General features: G+C 41.4%; 1 long non-coding RNA gene across 1 annotated transcript; it reads left to right on the top strand.

The window, feature by feature from the left end:
- The first annotated feature begins 4,199 nt into the window (after positions 1-4,199).
- LOC123286127 (uncharacterized) lies at positions 4,200-14,309 on the top strand. The gene is made up of 3 exons (XR_011503113.1): positions 4,200-4,646; positions 7,318-7,492; positions 7,838-14,309. It is a non-coding gene; the product is annotated as an uncharacterized lncRNA (long non-coding RNA).
- The last annotated feature ends 5,886 nt before the right edge of the window (positions 14,310-20,195 follow it).

Raw genomic sequence — 20,195 nt, 5'->3', positions numbered from 1 at the left:
GGCCTCCCCACATTTACCCTTGACTTTGCAGCCCATGCTAGATTTTTGCCATTTTATAGGTTTAGAAAAATATGTGTTTTTTTTCAATTTGTCTTTCTTAGTGACAGATGAGGGTGAGCATTTTTTCATATATTTATTGACCAGTTATACGTATATTTCTCTTAACCATCAGTTGACGTCTTTCACTCTCCTTTGTGTTGAATTGCTCATCTTTTTCCTATTAATTTGTTAGAACTCCTTGTATAATAAGAAAATTAGCCCTTTTTTATATGTGTACGTTTTCCCTCACTTTGACATTTTAATTTTCATGTTACCTACAGAGTTTTTTCAGAGTAGAAGATTTTTACTTTTTGTACAGTAAACTGTACCTTTTAAGAAAATATTTTGGATTTCATAAAAAAAGCTTTCTCTACTGCCTCTAAAATTATTAGAAGAAAAATCCTCATATTATCTTCTGATTCATATCTTACATGTTTTTTCCTACCAGCAGTGATAACTGGAAAATTGGGCCTCAAAAACCAAAAGCACAAACCCTGATTTGTAGTATATGCCAATTTCTGAAGTGTAGACGCCCCACCACACCCAGTTACAAGCTATCAGTGTGGCGTCACTGAACACAGAGTCAGAGAGGAAAAGATGTGCACAAGGGGCTCCTGCCAGCTGGCATGTGCCAGCCCCACACATCATGGTGCCAGAAATGTGTCTTGACATAAGGAATAAGAGAGATCAGTGGCTGCTTCTTTTTTTAATACGGCTTTTTCTCTTCAAATGGCAAATTCTTTTTTTTTTCTATACTGAAGTGCTCAATTCTATCCTATTTATATCTCCTCTAGTATTTAGGTCTATTTTTATACCCTATGTCCTCTTTCATTGATTGTCTGTCTATTCCAGCACACGGTTTAATTACCAGAGTTTATTAATATCCTTCAACATCTGGCAAGGCTAGTCCTCTTCAATAGTCTTCCTTGCCAGAGTTTTCCCTAGCTCTGGTCATACACTGCTCTCACAGATGTGCCATTGATTTAGGAAGGTTTACAGCTGGGCACTGGTCATCTATAAAATTTAAGCGTGTAAATGCACAGAACTGGAAGTACACCATGAGGATGCTCCCATGCCCATGTTCCTGGCGAGATTCAGGAGTGCTTCTTGGTGAATGTTTTCCTCAGGCATCAATACTCAGTAGATAAAAGCAATTGAAAATGCAACTTGGTCATATTTTGACATTTTCATATGGATGGTGTTAATGCTAGCTGTAAATTTTAGATATGTGTCAGACTTTTATACTTATGCTAAAGAAGGCAAGCAATTTGGTAGTGCCCTTCAACACTTCTCATTTAGTTTAATGGAATTAGTCCAAGACTACAAGTTGAAATCTTTTAAAGGAGCATTTTCAAATATTTATTATTATGAATTGGCTATTTCTCAATGCCATACAACTAAATCAAAATTAAAAAAAGATAGATTGGATGCTACCAGCTGAAGTAGATGCTGAGATGCATATAAGATTACAACTTTCATTAAAATAGCTAAACTTTCATTTAACATAAATTTTTGTCAATTGCATTCTTAGTTAACATATTATGTAAAGAAGTGTAAACTTTAATTTTGACATAAGTTTTCGCTGTTAAAAATGTTTGCAATCTGGGGCCAGCCCCATGGCTGAGCGGTTAAAGTTCTGTGAGTTCCACTTTAGAGGCCTGGGTTTGTGGGTTTGGATTCCGGGTGTGGACCTACTCCCCTCATCAGCCACGCTGTGGAGGCATCCCCCATTCAAAGTGGAGGAAGATTGGCATGGATGTTAGTTCAGGGCTAATCTTCCTCAAGTGAAAAAAAACAAAAAGAGTGAGGAGGATTGGCAACAGATGTTAGCTCAGGGCAAATCTTCCTCACACACACACACACAAAGTTTGCAATCTGGGCCAACCCGAGTGGCCTACTAGTTAAGTTTGGCACATTCCATTTTGGCAGCCCAGGTTTAGTTCCCAGGTGCAGACCTGCACCACTTGTCTGTCAGTGGCCATGCAGTGGTAGCGGCTCACACACAAAAAGAGGAAGACTGGGGGCTGGCCCGGTGGCTGAGTGAATAAGTTTGTGCTCTGCTTCGGCAGCCTGGGGTTTCACCAGTTCGGATCCTGGGTGCGGACCTACACACCGCTCATCAGGCCATGCTGAGGCAGCAGCATCCCACACAGCACAACCGGAAGGACCTACAACTAGAATATACAACTATGTCCTGGGGGGCTTTAGGGAGAAGGAAGGGAAAAGAATGGCAACAGATGTCAGCTCAGGTGCCAATCTTTTAAGAAAAAAAAGCAAAAAATCTTAAAAAAAAAAGAGAAAGATTGGCAGCGGATGTTAGCTCAGGAAATCTTTCTCAGTGAAAAAACAAAAGAAAAAATTTAACTAATATTCAAAAAAAAAGAGAAAAGTGTTTAAAACCCACTGAGTTGAGTCTTCAGCAAGATGTGGGGATGGGTGGGGCAGAGAGAGGTGTGTCTCTGACTCACACAGTTGCTAGGGTTTCTCTTTAGGTCTTCAACTTCCCCACCCACATCACCCGTGGACCTCAGCTACCAAGTGCTCTCATCTGCTGTGTTTTTGCTTTGTTTCTTGTTCTAATTTTCATCCCCCCCCAGACTCAAAAACTGATGTTAAAATGATGAATGAAATGGTCAGTGGTTGCCAAGGGTTAGAGTGGACAGAGGGATGGACCGGCGGAGCACAGAGGGTTTTCAGGGCCCTGAGACTGCTCTGTATGATACTATAATGGAGGACACATGTCCTTATACTTTTGTCCAAATCCATAACATTTACAGCACCAAGAGTGAGACCCAAAGTAAACTGTGGATTTGGGGTGATGACGCATCAATGTACGTTCATCAACTGTAATGAATGTACCATTCTGGTGGGGGATGTTGACCATGGGGAAAGCTGTGCATGTGTGGGGGTAGGGAGTATGTGGGAAATCTCTATACCTCCCACTCAATTTTGCTATGAACCTAAAACTGCTCTAAAATATAAAGGATGCTAAAAAAAACACCCGTGATCTCAGACCCTTTCTCACACTAAAGTGACCAATGGAAGTGCTTCCTCTCCTGAGGGCCTTTGTGTTTTGACAGGGGACGAAACCGTAAAGCGTACGGCTAAGGCCTCAGTTCTGGCTGCAGGTTACTGTGAGAATTTACCAACATCACAGCCTTCCATGAATCACAGGTGAGGAGGGGAGCACAGATAAAAGGCTGGAGGCAAAACTGTGCAAGTGGAAGAACTGAGGGCGCGAGATTTGTGCTCTGGTCATGGCTCTGCCATTTCCTGGATGAGTGATCTTGAGAAGTCCCTGAGACTTGAGTTTCTCACCTCAGCAACAAGCCTAATGAGAAGAACATCCTATCAGGGCTTTAGTTAAGGTAAATCGAGGTAATATCTGCAGAATATGTGCAGACGTGCTTCCCTAACTGAAGGAACACAGAAGTGTCGATCATCATTTACAAAGGATGCAGACGTGCTTTCAGAACATGTAGCCTGAGGTGGACAACGGGATCAGTCTGTCTGGATTCCATCAGTTCACTCTCCTTTGCCATTAACTTGGGGTCTCAACTTTTTCACCCCTGAAACTGGGGTAACAACATTTACTTCTCCGGGTTGTTTTAAGGCCTCAAATAGATATGCTGGTAAAGTGTTTAGAAAAGTATCTGTTTCTCATCTCTCTCACCTCAGTAAGTGCTCAACAAAGGTTGTCGTTGTTGCTCCTATTTCCTTTCCAAATCCATGTGGAAAGACAAGTGTCTGTCTGTGAAGTTCAGCTCAACCAGTCTTGCCCCAATGCCCCAGGAAAGCAGAAACTCTGACCTTCCCGTGACTTCTTAGGGCATTTATCACTTTCCATCTCCCTCTGCTCAAGGTCCCACTGCTCACTCCTCAACACTTTGGGTGGGTGTGTGGCTTTTGCCCCCACCACTCTATTAAAATTGCACCTGTTTCTGAGGAAATAAACTATAAAGTGTTATTTGGACAGTTAGAAGTAAAGTGATGCATTTAGAAAAGGTGAGAATTTTAAAAACACAGAACAGCAATCAATTCTATTTTAACGTGCAATATATAGCAGAGAGCAGCAGGCATAGGTGAGAACTAGAATAATCCTCATTATTTGTTCCTGTTGACAAATTTCTGAAAAAGCTGTTTATTCTTGTTTTCTTCAGGTTTGTGTTTTCAGTTGCCACCTGTCTTCTTGGATAGCAACGACGCTGTTTCTACAAAGCTGCTGGGTTTCTCTGGGAGCAGGAGCTTCTGAACCTTGCGTGTGACTGCCGTCCTCAGTTCAGTCAAGAGATCAGTCAGCAAGTCGCCCTTTGCTCTCCTGCGATGGTTGCCACCTCTCGTTTTCACAAGAAAGATAAAGCAAATGAGTCAGCCCCTCGGACCCTTCCAGATTGGCACGCGATGCTCTAGCTAACCTCAGCTTAGCTGTAGCTAAAGAGAGTTCAAAAAAAGCCTTCAGAAACCCTTCTTCCAGAAAGACAGACACACATCTGGCTTCCTTCTTTTTTTCTCTTCTGCCTCTTATTGGCTTTTCGGATTTTTTTAACTTTTTAAAAACACCAAAGTCTGATTTTTATATATAGTAGCCTGTGATCTTCCCCTTTAAGGTAAGATTCTGCATAATTATGTGGAAAGAGAAGGCATTTTGAACAGTAGAAGAGGGTGGGTTTGTTTACTTCTACTTGTTATCAGCCGCCTCCTGGCCACCAAGCGCGATGTTAGAAAGATGGTTTTGCTCATCTGCGTCGTTGGTTTCCTTTTCTTCCTGCGACAAACTTGGCTTCAATGACTGTTTTCATAACTCATGTCATGTCTTCTCCTCTGTCGATTTTCTAACTACCTTTTTCAAAATCACAACAATTTTTAAGTACTTGGAATGACATGTACAATAAAATAATTCTTAAATAAGGGGAGAGAAGCAAAATATGTGACCAAGAAATTCTAAAGGAGACCCAGATCTGAACTACTTTTTTAACAGGCTCTGTAAATAATTACTTCTTCATAAGGGAGGTGGTAATTCATGTAGTGGGAGGGGTAAAAGCATTTTGGCTCCTTTGAACTAGATGTATCCTCTAGAAAGAAAGCAAACCAACAGCGTTTTGAAATTGTTTCGTCGCTACTCATTGTATTCCTGAGCATTCTTTCTCGTTGGCAAGAATTCAGCGTGTTACCGTCGGACTGAGTAAAGTGAAGCCGCAGAAACAGAACTTTAGGCAGCAGGAGCCTGAATAAAGTTGAGGGGAAAGGAAATGTTGATATTAGAGAAACCAACTTAGCTCAGAACCCAGGATGGGAAAAGTCAACTATTTGGCCAAAGCATCTATGTTTTAAAAAGAGAGAATTTGAATCAGATGAGCAGCTAGGACTTCAGTAGGAATGTTTACTTTTGTCTGTTTATACACATTCTTTATAATCACTTAGAGCAAAGGACATAGATTAGGCAGCATTATGCTTATATATTCTAGTAAATCGATAGCCACAATAAAAAATGTTATAAGATTGTAAGAAATGCCAGACTAGGCCAGATCCATGATCATCCACCGTAATCTCATCTGTTTCCGACCAGTCAGGATACTGTGTGTTGCCCTCCAGACAACTTCCGAAGTTTAGGAAGAGCCTATAAACAATGCCGATAGCAGAGCCTGGCAAATGTGCACTTGGTAATGATTAACATTTGTGGAACAAATGAACACACCATAAGGCCAACCACCAAATAATTATCTTCATTCCCTTGAAGCTAATCTTGGTTTATGTTACCTGTTGTATAAGACAAGTACTCTAAGGGTCCTGCATTATCTTTAAAATTACCTGTCTGTAGCATCAAGCAAGTTTTTTTTATTTCCCCACTTTGGTGTTCCAGATTTGATGGGTTTAGGTAGTCTTAAAGAGTAAAACCGAGAAGGAATGATATATTCCCCTGGTTGGTGTGCTCCCTGCCTCAGTTGAACCCCTGTTTCACTCAGAAGTGGAAGAATTCCGGCTTAGGTTGTAAACAACAAAGCCGTAAGAAAACAAGCTGTTTACCAGAGTGTTTACAGAATAGCCTACGTGAGAATGAATGTTAATTATGACCACTCCTTAACTCCAGGGATGTCACAGGATTAATAGGGGCAGATAAGAAAGAGAAGAGTAATTTGTAAGTAATGCTGGCAGCAGGTTGATTATAGGGCAGTGCACTATTATCATGTGGTAAGGATTTATTGCAATAGACCCTACCAAGCCTTTTATAGCATATATTACTACACTTGGAAAGGCCTGGAGGGGCTGAAAGAGGAAGGAAGCAGAAGCTAAATCCTTTGTCCAACTGAGAATCTGTTGACAGAGACACTCATTACCGTAGTTTACAATTTCTAGGAGCGTGAAACGGTCAATTAGTCACATCTGCTGTGAGGATGGGAGTGAAGAGGATGGCAGTTGCCCTGTATTTGCTACCCCAGGTTAGATGTTGCAGAGAATTTGGCTTATTCTTTTGGGTAGAAATGCAATTAAAAGAATAGATCCAACTGGGGATTTTTAATAAAGAAATATACTGGATAAAGCTGGACAGTATGAGATTCTCAGATTGATATTTCAGTCTCAATGATGTGACTGTAGGAGTTTGACCCCAGTGGCCTTCGGAAGCAATGCTGGGTGTTGAAGAGAGGGCTGCAATTTTAAATCTAGGAGTTTGTTTGTGGGTGAAGTATATTCCACTGAGTGTCTCCAAAGAAAAACCAATCTCTCGAGTATTAAATTACAAAGAATAACAAGTAATAAACTTTTAGGACTTTTTTTTTGGCCAGCCGTCTGACCTCTGGTAGGGCACGCACTCTGGGGTAAGGAGTCCTTTGGGGTCTGTGCACTCCCACCTCTCCCACACCAGCAGGTCTGCGTTGCTTGGGGAGAGTGTTGGTGAAAGGGCTTTCACCTCTGACTTCTCCTCAGTGAGAACATACTTTCAACAGATTGGGGGAGTGAAGAGAATTCAGGAACTGCTTCAACTAGCGAGGACTGAGATGTCTTCAAAATGCCTTGCCCTGGCTGCAAGGACATTTATTCCCCTGGCTCCCTCCCTGTAGGGTTGATTCAAGTTGGCAGCCTTTTCTAGAGATGTTTAGAGAGGGCTGCGCAGCTCCCTTCTTTGGGGGGCTGGCTCCCTCTCCTCTTCCTTTTGGACGTAGATACAAGCTCCGTTCTTACCCACTGAGTTGTTACCAGGCTATTGCACCACCCCTTGTGATCCCCTGTATTAAGTTCCTCTTGAATTACAATTTTGGCAAGCCATCTGTTTCCTCCTAGGATCCTGATACATCACCTCATATCCTGAAAGAATATAAGAGGCATCTTCAGTGTGCAGTAAGAGTTTTGTGCAATCTGAGAGAGAGAAAAGATTGGTTCCACTAATGGATCACCCAACTTGTGATGGGATTTTGTGCTCAAACCTGGAAGAACATTGAGCGCAGGGAGTGGTCAGGTAAACTGAAAGACCCCCAAGGACTCTGCTTGTTCAGTGGGCCCCCCTCCTGGGAATGGCTTGGGCGGGTGCTGTTGGCCATCTTACTTCTCTGTTTCCACGTGGGGTCATTTGGTACCATAGCATGTTTCTTAGCATCTACCACAAAAACCCTCTGCCTCCCTTTGGTAATGCTGCCATCCCTTCAGTGACGATTCTTCTTTCAGTTCTTATAAAATTAACCAAAAGTGTGAGATCACTGCAGCATCCATGCCCTGCTCTGAATTTAGATTCAGAGTCATAGGATTTTCAAGTTGGACGGTCATTCGGGGCTGTGTTGTACAACTTCCTCCTTTTACGCATTAGGAACTGAGAGTCTCTGTAACCAGATGCTGACAGCCCTTGTGACAAGCACCAGAGCTCGTGGTGACTGTGAGTGTCAGAGCCCATGAAACCCACAGCCCGTCTTCCCTGGTCTGACCGTTCTGTCCAGAGATTTTGGACTTGACACGTCCCACTACTCCAGAGGCATCTGTGGGGAGTTTTGCAGAATGAACGAGGAGAGAACAGTATAAAAAAGGGGAAATGTTTTTAACTCCTGTGGGCATTTTCTGAGGCACGCTTTGAGGCCTGTGCTTTAACAGGAATTCTACAACAATCCAGACACCAAGGATTTCTGCCATTTTTTTTTTAAAGGGTGGATATTTTCAAGAAATAGTCAGGGATTGGGGCCATGTATGAGGCCGGCAGCTCAGGAAAGCAGTCCACCGTACCCCCTGCTCTGCTTTCCTCACGCCCAGTAAATGAGGGCGCCAGGGTGGCCCCGAGGCTGGTGTGTGCGGGGCTGAGCTGGGCGCAAGCATCTCCCTGTCAGCATCGGGCGATAATCCTGAGTGGAGCCAGTAAATGTTGTAGGTTTGCTGTCAATCCTTGGATCCCAGGATCATTCTTTGTAATTAAAGTTCATTCTTAATGTAACATGGCTGGTCTCTAAAACTAATATTTTATTTATAAATGTGGCAGCTCCAGAGGCAGAATATGTCCATGACATCTTTCAGGAAAAGAGATACTTTCTTAACCATTTGAAATAAAAATTGAGAATATGGAAATGGCATTCCTGGCAGTTTAGTTTTATCACTTTTGTGCCTTCATGGGCGGGGTTCTTCTTTGTATAAATTTCTGCTGACTTCCCGGAGGAGGTCCTGAGCTTCCACGAGCTACTGGGAGTGGGCAGAAGAAAGTTGAGGCCCAGTGCTTTTAGGAATCTGTGTGTTTGGAGGGACACACTTGCACATGGTGTGTTTCCTAGGGCGGCCACAACAAAGTGCAACACAGTGAGGGGCTGGGAACAACAGCGATGTGTTGTCTCACGGTTCCGGGGGCCGTGAGTCTGAAAGCCGGGCGCCGGCAGGCCGTGCTCCCCCTGGAGGCTCCAGGGAAGGGTCCTTTCTGGGCCTCCTCCTAGTTTCCAGCAGCTCTAGGCATTCCTCGGCTTGTAGGTGGCCATCGACCCCCTGTGTCTGCATCATGTTCCCTCTGTGCATGTCTGTGTCCAAATTTCCCCTTTTTATAAGGACGTCGGTCATATTGAAATAGAGCTCATCCCGAGGACCTCGTTTTAACTTGATGACGTCTGTAAACACCCTGTCTTCAAATAAGGTCACATTCTAAGAGACTAGGGGTCAGGACTTCAACATATCTTTTTAAGGGACACAACTGAACCCATAGCAATACAGGCTGTTGAAATTGAATGGAATTGCTACTCAAAGTTTCTGAGCTACTCAGAACCAAACATACTGACTGGGCTTGTCACAGCCCAGCCGGGTCCCGCCTCTGCTCACTGTGCTGCTCGCAAGTTAGGGTACAGCCGAGTGTTTGAAATGAGTGGTCCTGAGGTATGGGCTGGCTGGCTGTTTTCTCTCTGCCCTTTCTGAGTCTCCTAGGCAAGCAAGACGCTTCTCAGAAGTTAATGATGATGGCGCGCTTGTCTTGTGGTCTAAGGCAAAGAACGTGGCTTCGGGCAGAGCTGTGAGGGTTGAAAAATCACAAAATGCACATTTTGGGAATTTGGTTATAAAATAGACAACTTTGTGTCTTGTAATAATTATATTCTTAGCCAAAGTTGCTAATGATGTTGTTTTCCCTTTGGGTTAAGCATCCTCCTTTCTCTAAAAATTACCTAATGATAGCAATAAAGATAATTCTCAATTATACATCTTCTAACTCAATGGAAATGATGTTCAACATTTCAAAAAAAGTTTTCTGTGACTAAATACAGGAAGGTACAAAAAGTATAGTTGTAATAGAGGACTCCGGAGGCATGTTGATTCCCTTAGCCATATTCAAACGTATGGAAATACTTGCTTTCTCAGATCTATAAAATCAGAAACGCGTGGATTTGCAAAGTGACACGTGTCCCAAAGATGAAAGCCGTTTGCTATTTTACAGTTATGACCAGTGCGTTACTTTTGCTGCTGCCCGTGCTGCTGCTGACAATGGTGTTTACTGAGCACATCCTCTGTGCCGGGCACTGTCCCGGCTGTTCGACCGTGTTTTGACTAATTTCACTTCCACCACAACTCAGTGAGGTAGATCCCCTTATCTGTGATTAAAGAAACTGAGGCATGGAGCCTAATGTTACACAATCAGTGGCAGAGCCAGAATTCAAATCTGGACTCACAGCTCTTACCCTTAATCACTAAAAAAGTCTTCCAGGGAAATACATTCCAAAGTCTGTGCCACAGATCACTGACTTTATTAAAAGCTCCAGGAAAAAAGAAAAAAGAGAAACTTTACATAGTTGAATCCTTTTGGGAACTACTGCAAACAATACCCGCTTTGTGTAGACTCATCATGCATGCTGTATCAAAACTTATGAGAATCCTCCCAGAAAAGAAACCTGGATAACAGAAGGCAAAACTGAAATTTCGGCTCGGCATCAAGATAAAATAAATGCAAAATTCCCCGGTGAGGGTTAAGTCACCATATGCATATGTCCAAGCACAACATCTGGGAACCGGTTCCACAGCTCTGGAGCCTCTTGGGGAAGAGCGAGGTTTGGTAAGACATCCTCAAGAGACACAAGCAGCTGTGCTATGGGCCCCAACCTTTTCCCCTTGGAAAGCTGCTCCTCCCACACCAAGCCCAGTGGGCAAGGGCTTCAGGGGACGACTCCGAGAGCTTAATGCTGGAACACTGCAGACTGAGGTTGATTCCCTCCTGGGAAATGTAGATGCGAAAGCCCATCAGCACTTTGGTGGCAAATCTAGGAGCTTGCTGCTGCTTGGAAGTAAGGATGTCTCATGCTTCCCATGGACCAAGGGTGGGCTGTAGGAGTGACAACTGGTGTGGGGCCTCCCAGCTGATGGCCTAGGGGCTAAAGTGGGGCAGGCATCCTGGGGGCATGAGAGGTATCACTCAAGTCTTGAGAGTTGACACTGGAGAGGACCCCCCAGGTTGGAACGTTCAAAGAACTCCTAAAATTGGCCCATAAGGAGCCACTTTCACCATCTGCCATGCCCAAGGAACATGAAATCACTCAGCAAAGTAAGGACTGGAAATCCCCTCACCTCTTCTGCCTGCCCTCACCTAGGGGTTGCCACAGAAAATACAAGGTGCTCAGTTAAATCTGCATTTCAGATGAACAGTGAACACTTTTTTATTATAAGGGTAGCCCATGCAATATGTGGGACAGTCTTACATTAAAAATTATTTGCTAGTTATCTGAAATTCAAATTTAACTAGGCATCCTGTATTTTTATCTGCTAAATCTGGCAACTTTACTACACCCCACCTTCCCGGAGCAGCTGGTGAGGAGGTGAATGATGACAGGAAGAGAAGAATGGAGGTTATTCTGTTGTTGGAATTAATGCTGTGTTTTGAGATTTAAAGTTCTTCCCAAAGAATAAGCAGAAAAGTCCATAGACCAGCCAAAGTCTTCGGGCAGGGGCAGGAAATGATCAGCATACTGAATAAATTAGAAAAGGATTGGGTGAGAATAAAAAATTAAATTTAAATTTTGAGTACACCACAAATCTTCTCTGCCGGGTGATCTAGTTCTGTCTGTTTGACTTTTCTTATTGAGCTGTTCCTCTCCAGGACCATAATATCTATTAACTTCTCTTGGAATTCGTGCTCTTCAGAATATATCTTGGGAAATTCTACTTTGTTTTATAACTTTGTGGTATAATTAACTTTAGGGCTGTACTGGATAATTTTGGCAAAACTTCACTGGGGAACCAGGGTATGAGTTTATGAGGTCCCTTAAGGTTTCAAGTAAAAGAAAACCAAACTGGGAGGGGCTTCAACAAGAAAAGAAGTGCTTGGATCAGGTGACTGGGAGTCCAAGATGTAGTGAGGACTTCAGGGATGGCTTGATCTAGCAGCTGAGCCCTGCCAGCAAGGACCCAGCTTTTTTTGTTTTGTTTTGTGTTGCTTTGCTTTTCTGTCTTTTCTCCATACTGTCAACAATGTTAATTTTATTCTAAGACTGGCTCCCTTGCTGTTAATGAGGTGGTTGCAAGTTTCAGTAGGGCCCAATGCCAGAGAGAGCAGGGCTGTCTTGCATTCCAAATAGCCTGACGGGCTGGTCACATGCTTACCCTGTGTGACCGTGGCCAGGGGATGGAAGTCTGAGGACCTGAAGTCTATCCAGGCTTTTCCATGGGGCTGAAAGCAAGTTCAGCTTTTACTCAAACACATGAGTCGTGTGGGAAAGAGCAGAGAACTGATTGCCTAGGGGTTGGAGTAGAGCATGAGAATGCCTGCGGGCTCAACCAAACAAATGTCCAGTGGGCTGGGAATTTAAGTTTCTGTCATTGACTGCATGCAGGGGTGGCACTCAAAGCTATTTAACAAGCTGCACCCTCCTGGGCACCACCAATGGAAAGGACACTGCTGTCAGCACAGGAGGCTGGCTCCTAGCGGCCTCTAGCTTGGAAAGTGTTAACCCTTCAGTTGCTTGATGCTGAAGGGTCCAGGAGCTCCCGGGGAAGGTGCCCAAACGCCGCGACAGGAGGGCACTCAGAGCACTCAGGGCAGGGCTGTTTCCCGGCTGGCACAGACATACATCATTCTCTTAACAATGTTTGTAGTTGTAGCCATGAGTACCAGCACAATGTTGTAAAAAGCACAACTGAGTTTGGCTTCTGACTAAGACTCTTCACTTAATTTCCTCATTTGAAAAACAGTGGGTTGAATGAGAAGATTTTACAGTTCCCTTGACAGCCATGTGTGTGTTGTATTCTATAAAAATTTATATAAAGGAGCCTTTAATTCTGTCTATCATGCACACTGTGATATGTCTGCATTAGATAGAATATTGCAAACGGTTGTTATGAATTTTAAAATGCAGAGAACCAAATTTCCTTTTGAAATTCAGCACATTAAATTGAACTGAATTTAAGTCTGAATTTAACCAGAGCTTTACCTCGAAATTTCCAAATACACTATTTCTAAAGACGATGAGGAGCTTCTTGCTGTTTCTCATTTTCTGTATTTTGCAGTAAAACAAAGGAAAATACCCACCGTTTACCCTGTCAAAAACCGTTAATGCTGTTTTGACCTTAATGGAGAGCAGAGAGGCACAAAACCAGAAATGGCTGAGGAAAATTAGACTTGAGATGAAAGCCATGCATTCACCTGAAGATGGTTCAGCGGCTGAGTATTCCGTGCATGGCACCGCTGCTGGCAGCCTTACCCAAGGGTGAGGATAGCAAGGGGGTATCGGCCCCAAGGTCCCCTCCCCCCTCCCCCCTTCTGGGCCGGCGCCCTCACAGGGCACAGCTGAGTGCAGTCAACAGGCGCTTTTCTCCAGGGCTTTGCCTGCTGGTTCTAACACTCCTTGGAAGCCTTCCCCACCCCTTGGGTTCTCAGCTGGCTGGTCATCTGAGCCACAAAAACACACAGGGGAGGGGGCTGGCCCTGTGGCCGAGTGGTTAAGTTCGCGCTCTCTGCTTCTGGCGGCTCAGGGCTTCGCCCGTTAGAGTCTCACCTAAGCCAAGCTGAGGCGGCGTCCCACATGCCACAACTTGAAGGAGCCACAACTAAAAATACACAGCTATGTACCGGGTGGCATTGGGGAGAAAAAGGAAAAATAAAATCTTTTAAAAAAAACAGCACAGGGGAGGAATTTTTTCCTAAAGTAAATGGAAAATCAGTAAGAGTGAAGATGCCGTTTTCTTATTTCTCATCCTCTTCCTTGTCTCTCCCACATGCCCCCCACCCTGCCCCCAAACTGAGCTCGTTATTCCGGAGGGCAGTGTGGTGGGCACCACAATTGCAGGCAAGAATATTATATCTATCTCTTTCTTTTTTTTTTTTACAGACACAGGCACAAAATGTGTGTGATATTTTGAATTCCAGTCTATCTGATGGAGCATTTTAAACATTCGCAGATCTATATTCATAGATCTGTCTGCGCTTTTTAAGTTCTCAAAAATGTCAAAGCCAAGAAAGGGTTTGACTTTCAAAGAGAGAAGTTCTTGCCTACAGCTAGCATTTTCTCCTACCCTCAGAGCAAAACCGCGGCTGGTAGATATTTATGTCCCTCCCTCCCTCCTTATGTATAATTTCTGACAGAGATATGTGTATACACACATCTGTGTTCATTTTTCCAGATGAAAAACTTGACGTACAGAGACTAAGGAAAGACACAGAGTCACGGGAATAGGGATGATCACCTGATCCCCTTAAAGGTGTTTTCTGTTACAGCGGGAGCTGGAGCTAAATAATAAATGTATTATAATGATTTGAATAAAAATCATTCTCAAATATAATTTACATAATTTGCTGCCCAGAGGCTAAAATAGATTTATTAACCATGAAAGAGGGGCCTGGTTCTTTGGGTCTGCATGCTTGGGTATGAATATAGTCTGCCTAAGACATCATGTTATGTATAGTTTATACAGACTCCAACAACAGCTTGATGAATGTAAGTCTCCACAATTAAATTATTTTAAATTAAAATTTGTTTTTTAAATATATATATATATGTATACATATTTGTGTCTGTGCACACAGGGTTAATAAAGAATATAAGAACAAAGCAGACATTACTTTCACAACGTACATAAGTTAGCTCACTTATTTAATTCTCAACAACTCCAAGGAGATTAGAGTTATCCTCATTCTCCAGGTGAGGAAACTGAGGCAGAGAATGTAAACAACTTGTTCAAGGTCACATAGGCTGTACTAGTGGTTTCTTGTTACGGTTTTCAACTCTAGTTTTCTGATTCTAAAGTCTTTGTTTTCCATTGTATCACACTATGGTTTTTCACTCCATTATTTTAAGGCACTTCTCATTTTAATTTTCCATGGAAGTGGGAGAAAGTTTGGAAATAGTAGAAAGGTGCAAATAGACAAACTCTAATAATATATTAGACATCACTATAGTACTAAGAATTATTACCTATCGCCTAAGGTGTCAGTGAGGATTTTTCTTAAGTCAGTTAAAAAAGATACTTCTCAGAGGCACATTTCTACAATTCTCTGCTGAATATATGACTTTCACAGTACGAAAATGCACAAAATACTTGTTATTCTGTTGTATAGTGTGCTCCGTCTTTGATATGTCTGAAAACATTTCCCAAAAGGATTCTTGAACCCTCAGAAAACTTATATTCTCTCAGAAATTTTTTTTGTCTTCATGTGTTAGTTCAGGTTTGCAGAGAAGCAGACCTCAAGACAGGAGTAGGGAAGAGATTCTTGGCGGAGGAAGATAGAGGAGGAGGGAACGGACCCACAGACTGAGCCGAAGAAAACAGAGGGCAGGAAGGAGCAGAGGGTAGGCCTTTCGACAGGCTGGTTTATGGGTTAAATTAGGTGTGCTAGTGTATTGAACCATCTGACGGGTCCTTGGTACTAAATGAACACTTGATAACCACAGATTTGATTCTCAACCTTCATTTTGGAAAGTTTTTGCAACTAGAATTGTAGACACTGATGTACTGTCCTCTGCCCTGGGCACTTTTCTTGGTGATAGAGCCTCACTGTTAACAATGGAAAATTGACATCAGGCCGGTGGTTCTCTTTCCTTGAGAGTTTAGTGAACAATCTTCAGACATTGAAACTAGAAAACTTTCTAGGTAAATCCAAGCGAAAGGGAAAAACATTAAAGGTCGACATTATCCTCATATGACTATTCAAATAAAAGATTCAGTACTTTCGTTTTAGAAATTTTTTGCTTGCGAGTATTTGCTCTTTTCTGGAAGTATCACGTTATTTATAAATATTTTAGAATAGAGCATTTGGAATGAATGATAAAACTCACAGTCTACTGTTATCCTATCCAAGCAACTCTAACTTGCACTTCATTGGAAAGTTTAAATATTTAAAAATTAGATAAAGACTGTGTCTATATACACAAACTAGCCTGACCTTTGACTTAATGGACAAGTCAATTTAGCAAAAGTAAATCAGAAGCTTTGAACCAAACAATAGCTTTCTGCATTTGATGTGAGAACAAATGTGATTTGATTAAGTTTTAATTTGATAAGGCTTTGCCTAAAGTTAAATCATCCCAAAGTTATGGATATTAAATTTAAAATTCAATATGATGTTTAGAAAATTCCTATTTTGACTGTAGAGGAGAAGGCAAAATTATACTGAAATGTTAATAGTTGTTTAATGCCACCTGTGACATTTAGTTCAGCATCTTTTAAAGTTTAAAAAAGAAATACATACTCATTATAGAAAATGTAAAATATTCATTAAAACATTAAAAAATAAATTAAAAGTAAAAGTAAATTTATCCTTATTTCTACTACCTAAAACAACTTAGGTAAAACTAGTTTTAACTAGGTTAAAACAATTGTTAGCATTGTAATATATTCCCTTAGTAAAACAAGCTGAGATAATTGTTCTTTGATGTTAAAAAATAAAGAACAGGTTTAATACTCAAATACCATGCTGTCTTATTCTAAAAAAAATTATGTTTCCTTTTCTCCTTGGTTGTGAGTCAGTAATTCTTAACCTTATTAGCGTTTTCCTTCATTACATTCTGAACTCCCCCTCCTAAGAATGCTGCATGGAAAATATAATTTCTTGTTTAAAGTAAATTTAAATTGTTTTACTTTATGATTATGGCAATCTACAATGTTCCTGATTTGAGAAACCCCTGTGTTTCCTAAAACTAAATTTGGGAATCCCTATTCAAATTAGGTTGCTCGTACAAACGTGCCTTCTGAAAAGTGTAAAGGGATCTCCTGCAGGACAGGAGCGCTGTCTGCTGAGTCTCTTCTGCACACAGGCTGGTGCAGCTTCTTGTCGTCCCAAACAGCGTCTGACAAGAGGGACGGGAAAGTCTGAACTTGTGATCCTGGCTCGGGTCGCACAGCCCGTGGGCACACAGTGCACAGAGGGAGCGTTGGCATTAGATTTACTTTGTCTTCTTGCCACACGTGTATTACAAGAAAAATGTGACTAGAAAAACTTTCAGGGATAGAGAAAATGAGGCTACAATTCTTACTTAGTCTGTATATGCTCTTAAAAAAGTTGTTTTCCTGTGAGGGCCCCTCCTCCAGGTGCTGCTGTCCCTTAGTGTGGGACTGGGTTTGGGGTATGAAGTCAGTAACCGTTCATGTCTTACAGGCAGCATGAGATTTTTACTCACCATCGGAAGGGACAGAAGATGCCATTTCCAGTGCATCACTATTAGGAGATCATGTTACAGGGAAACATGTTACAAGAAAGCATTTTCCTTTTGGAAAAAAAATGTATTTTTAATAAAATGGACTTCCTCCTCCCTCAAGCCACATTTTCCTTACGTTAGTCCTGAGCAGGCAAACCGTTTGGTGATTTGGGATATTTGCACTGGCAAAAAATAAGAAACGTAGTTTGAATGTGAGAAATTATTGTAGAGAGAGAGAGAGAAAATAAACTAAACCAAGAGAAGACTGTGGTGTTAACAGAATCTATCAAAGATTCTGGGAATCCGAGAAAAAAATATGGTGAAATGGAAAAAGCTTGTGGTTTGGGATCACATAGACCTGGGGTTAACCGAAATCAGAGTTTCATTTTTGGTTCAGTCACTAAGAAATGTGTGAAATCTGATTTCTTCGAATCCTATTTTCTTCATTTGTGAAATGGAGTTGTTTCTGAACTATGGTTTATCAAGCTCTTCCCATGTACCAGACTCTGTGGCAAATCCTTACACTCCCACTTCAGTTAATCAGAGCTGCCACCATCTAAGGCCAGTAGGGCAGTCCCCATTCATGGAGAGAAATAGACTCAGAAAAGGTAGGAAACTGGCCCACATTCCATAGGCAATCAATGGCACATTTGGGTCTATCTGTGTCCTTCAACCACAATGCTGTACTACCATCCAGGGGAAGCAGCTGGATCATAGTGAATATGATCAGCTAATGATTTAAATGTTTTGTATCACGGTACTTGAGTTAGCTCTGCTCTTTTCAGGCAGCCCCAGAAAGATACTATTAACCGGTATAGTGTTTTTTACAGTCTTTATGGAGTTTATCTTCCAATCAATTATTTGACCCATAATACTGTTCCCAGTCCCTCTCAAGAGTGCAGAGTCATACAAATTAGGCACTACCTAATGTGGAATATAGGCTTGGAGTTTGTGAAAAGATTTATAACATCCTGGCGATAGCTGGAGGCACTCTTCACTCTCAGATGATTATAATTGGGAATCACTATTTTTTATCACAAATCATAGTGGATTTACATTAAGAAAAGTCTTCCACTTAAATAGGAAATCAATGTCACAGAGAGAAAGAGCTGACTAGGACTCAAGTAAAAGTTATGTTTATTTCTCTAATCATAATCCAGCTGGAACGACCTAAAAAGTTAAAGGAGAGTTCCAAATGAAGTATGACTGGTATAGACTTCTGGCCCCCATAGTTACAACACGTTAAAAGCAAGGAAGTTAAAAATACAAAATTTGAATAATAACATTTGTAAAAATTCTTCATTTTACTTTTAGCCAAAGGTGTCAAGCTTCTAGCATGTTCAGTGCAGTTCAACAGTCCCGAGTGCCCGATTTAGAACAGGGATGTGGATGTACAGACGTGAAGACGTGGCTGTCCCCGTCTTGGGGGCTGTCTCACCTCAGCTGGGGGACAGCCCACCAGATGATTCGGCACGCAGGCTGTAATAGCTGCTGGGCTAAGGGAGGACACGGAACATGCTGGAATGGTCAACCCCTCATCACCATTTAAGAATTTTAAATGTGTACCAGTTCTGAAAGTTTTTCTCTTAGGAAATCAGGTACTTGCAGAGGTAAGAAGAAAGGCCCTTCTAAAAGAATCAGAAGATTATTAGGGAAGGTCTCAAGGCCAGTGTAGGAGTTATACTCAGAAATCAGAAATACACTATGATGAAGAACCGGAGGACCTATGGTTCAGAGTCAATGTTCTACAGCAAATTTACTTTAGCTACTATTTTTATCTTGTGTACTTCATTTAGAAAAGCAGCTAAATTTAGCTTTTTTTCTTACTACAAAATTAACACATGTTCTTTTCGGAAAATACAAGCAATAATAAAAAAAATAAAAATCACCTTAACTTCACTACCTAGTGATGAACAAAGTTAACGTTTTGCTGCATAGTGTTCTGGCATTTTTGTATTCTCACATAAATGAAATAGTCACAAATGTGATTATTATGTAGATACTATTTTGTAGTCTGCTTTTTTCACTTAATTTCTTTTAATTTGTTATGAAGACTTTTCAATGTTGGTAAATGGCACCTATTTTTAAAGGTTACACAGTCTTCCATTGTAAGGATGTATAGGAACCCTAATTTATTCAGACAATCCTCTATTAGTGAACATTAGGTTGTTTTCACTTTCTACTTTTGCAAACAATACTTCAATAAAAATGCATGTACTTATATCTTTGCACGTGGCCATAATTACATTCCAGGGTAAAATCCTCGAAGTGGAATTGCTTTTCATATATGTTTCTTAATTTCCTCTAGAAACTTAATCAAATTACACTCAATTAATAGTCCAAGAAGTCTGCCCACACTCCACACCTCCAATTCTGATCAACCTCAGTATTTAACGTTTAAATCTTTGCTAACTTAATAGGTAAAAATTATACCTTTTATTTTAATTTGGCCATCCTTACTTATCATGCTAAATATTTTCATAAGTTTATTGGCAATACTTTTTCTATGTTTGAATAATAGAAGTGAAATTATGGTTTAAAATCCTAAAGACTGTATAAGTTATGCAGTTCTGCATTGACTTTTTTGCAATTCTTTGCTAATTGTCTAATTTTAAACCACTTTCGTTAATGCACACAAGTCAGGCCTGCATCGCATGAACATCTTTTTCATTAGAAATAGAGCAGCTGTTTCCAGCCTCCTCCAACTCCTCTGAGTCTGTGTTTTTTGCTTTAAACCTGAAACCACAGGCAAGTGTCTTTTTTTGCTTACCACGTCTTCACCTGACCTGTCAGTTTTGCTTTTGGTGTAGACTGAGGGTCAGGGAGAGGGCGTCTCATGACATCCCTGTCTTTGGGCAAGGTTTGTGTAGTCACCACTTTGCATATCTTCTTTACTTCATCATTTGAAAATAAATTGAAACCTAATGCTTTTCAAAGATGTGCTCTTTGGTTTAAAATAATCTTTTATGTGTAAAAATCTTTAAGGATGATGAAAGTATTTTCATTTGGTGATGCCAGTGTGAACATTTCTTTAAGAAAATGTGACAATATTTAGTAAATAACCATATCAAAATGGCGGGTAACTAAGTGACTTGT

This window comes from Equus asinus, chromosome 5, assembly GCF_041296235.1.
Source record: "Equus asinus isolate D_3611 breed Donkey chromosome 5, EquAss-T2T_v2, whole genome shotgun sequence".
Lineage (NCBI taxonomy): Eukaryota > Metazoa > Chordata > Mammalia > Perissodactyla > Equidae > Equus > Equus asinus.
This window is presented reverse-complemented; position numbering and strand designations above follow the sequence as displayed.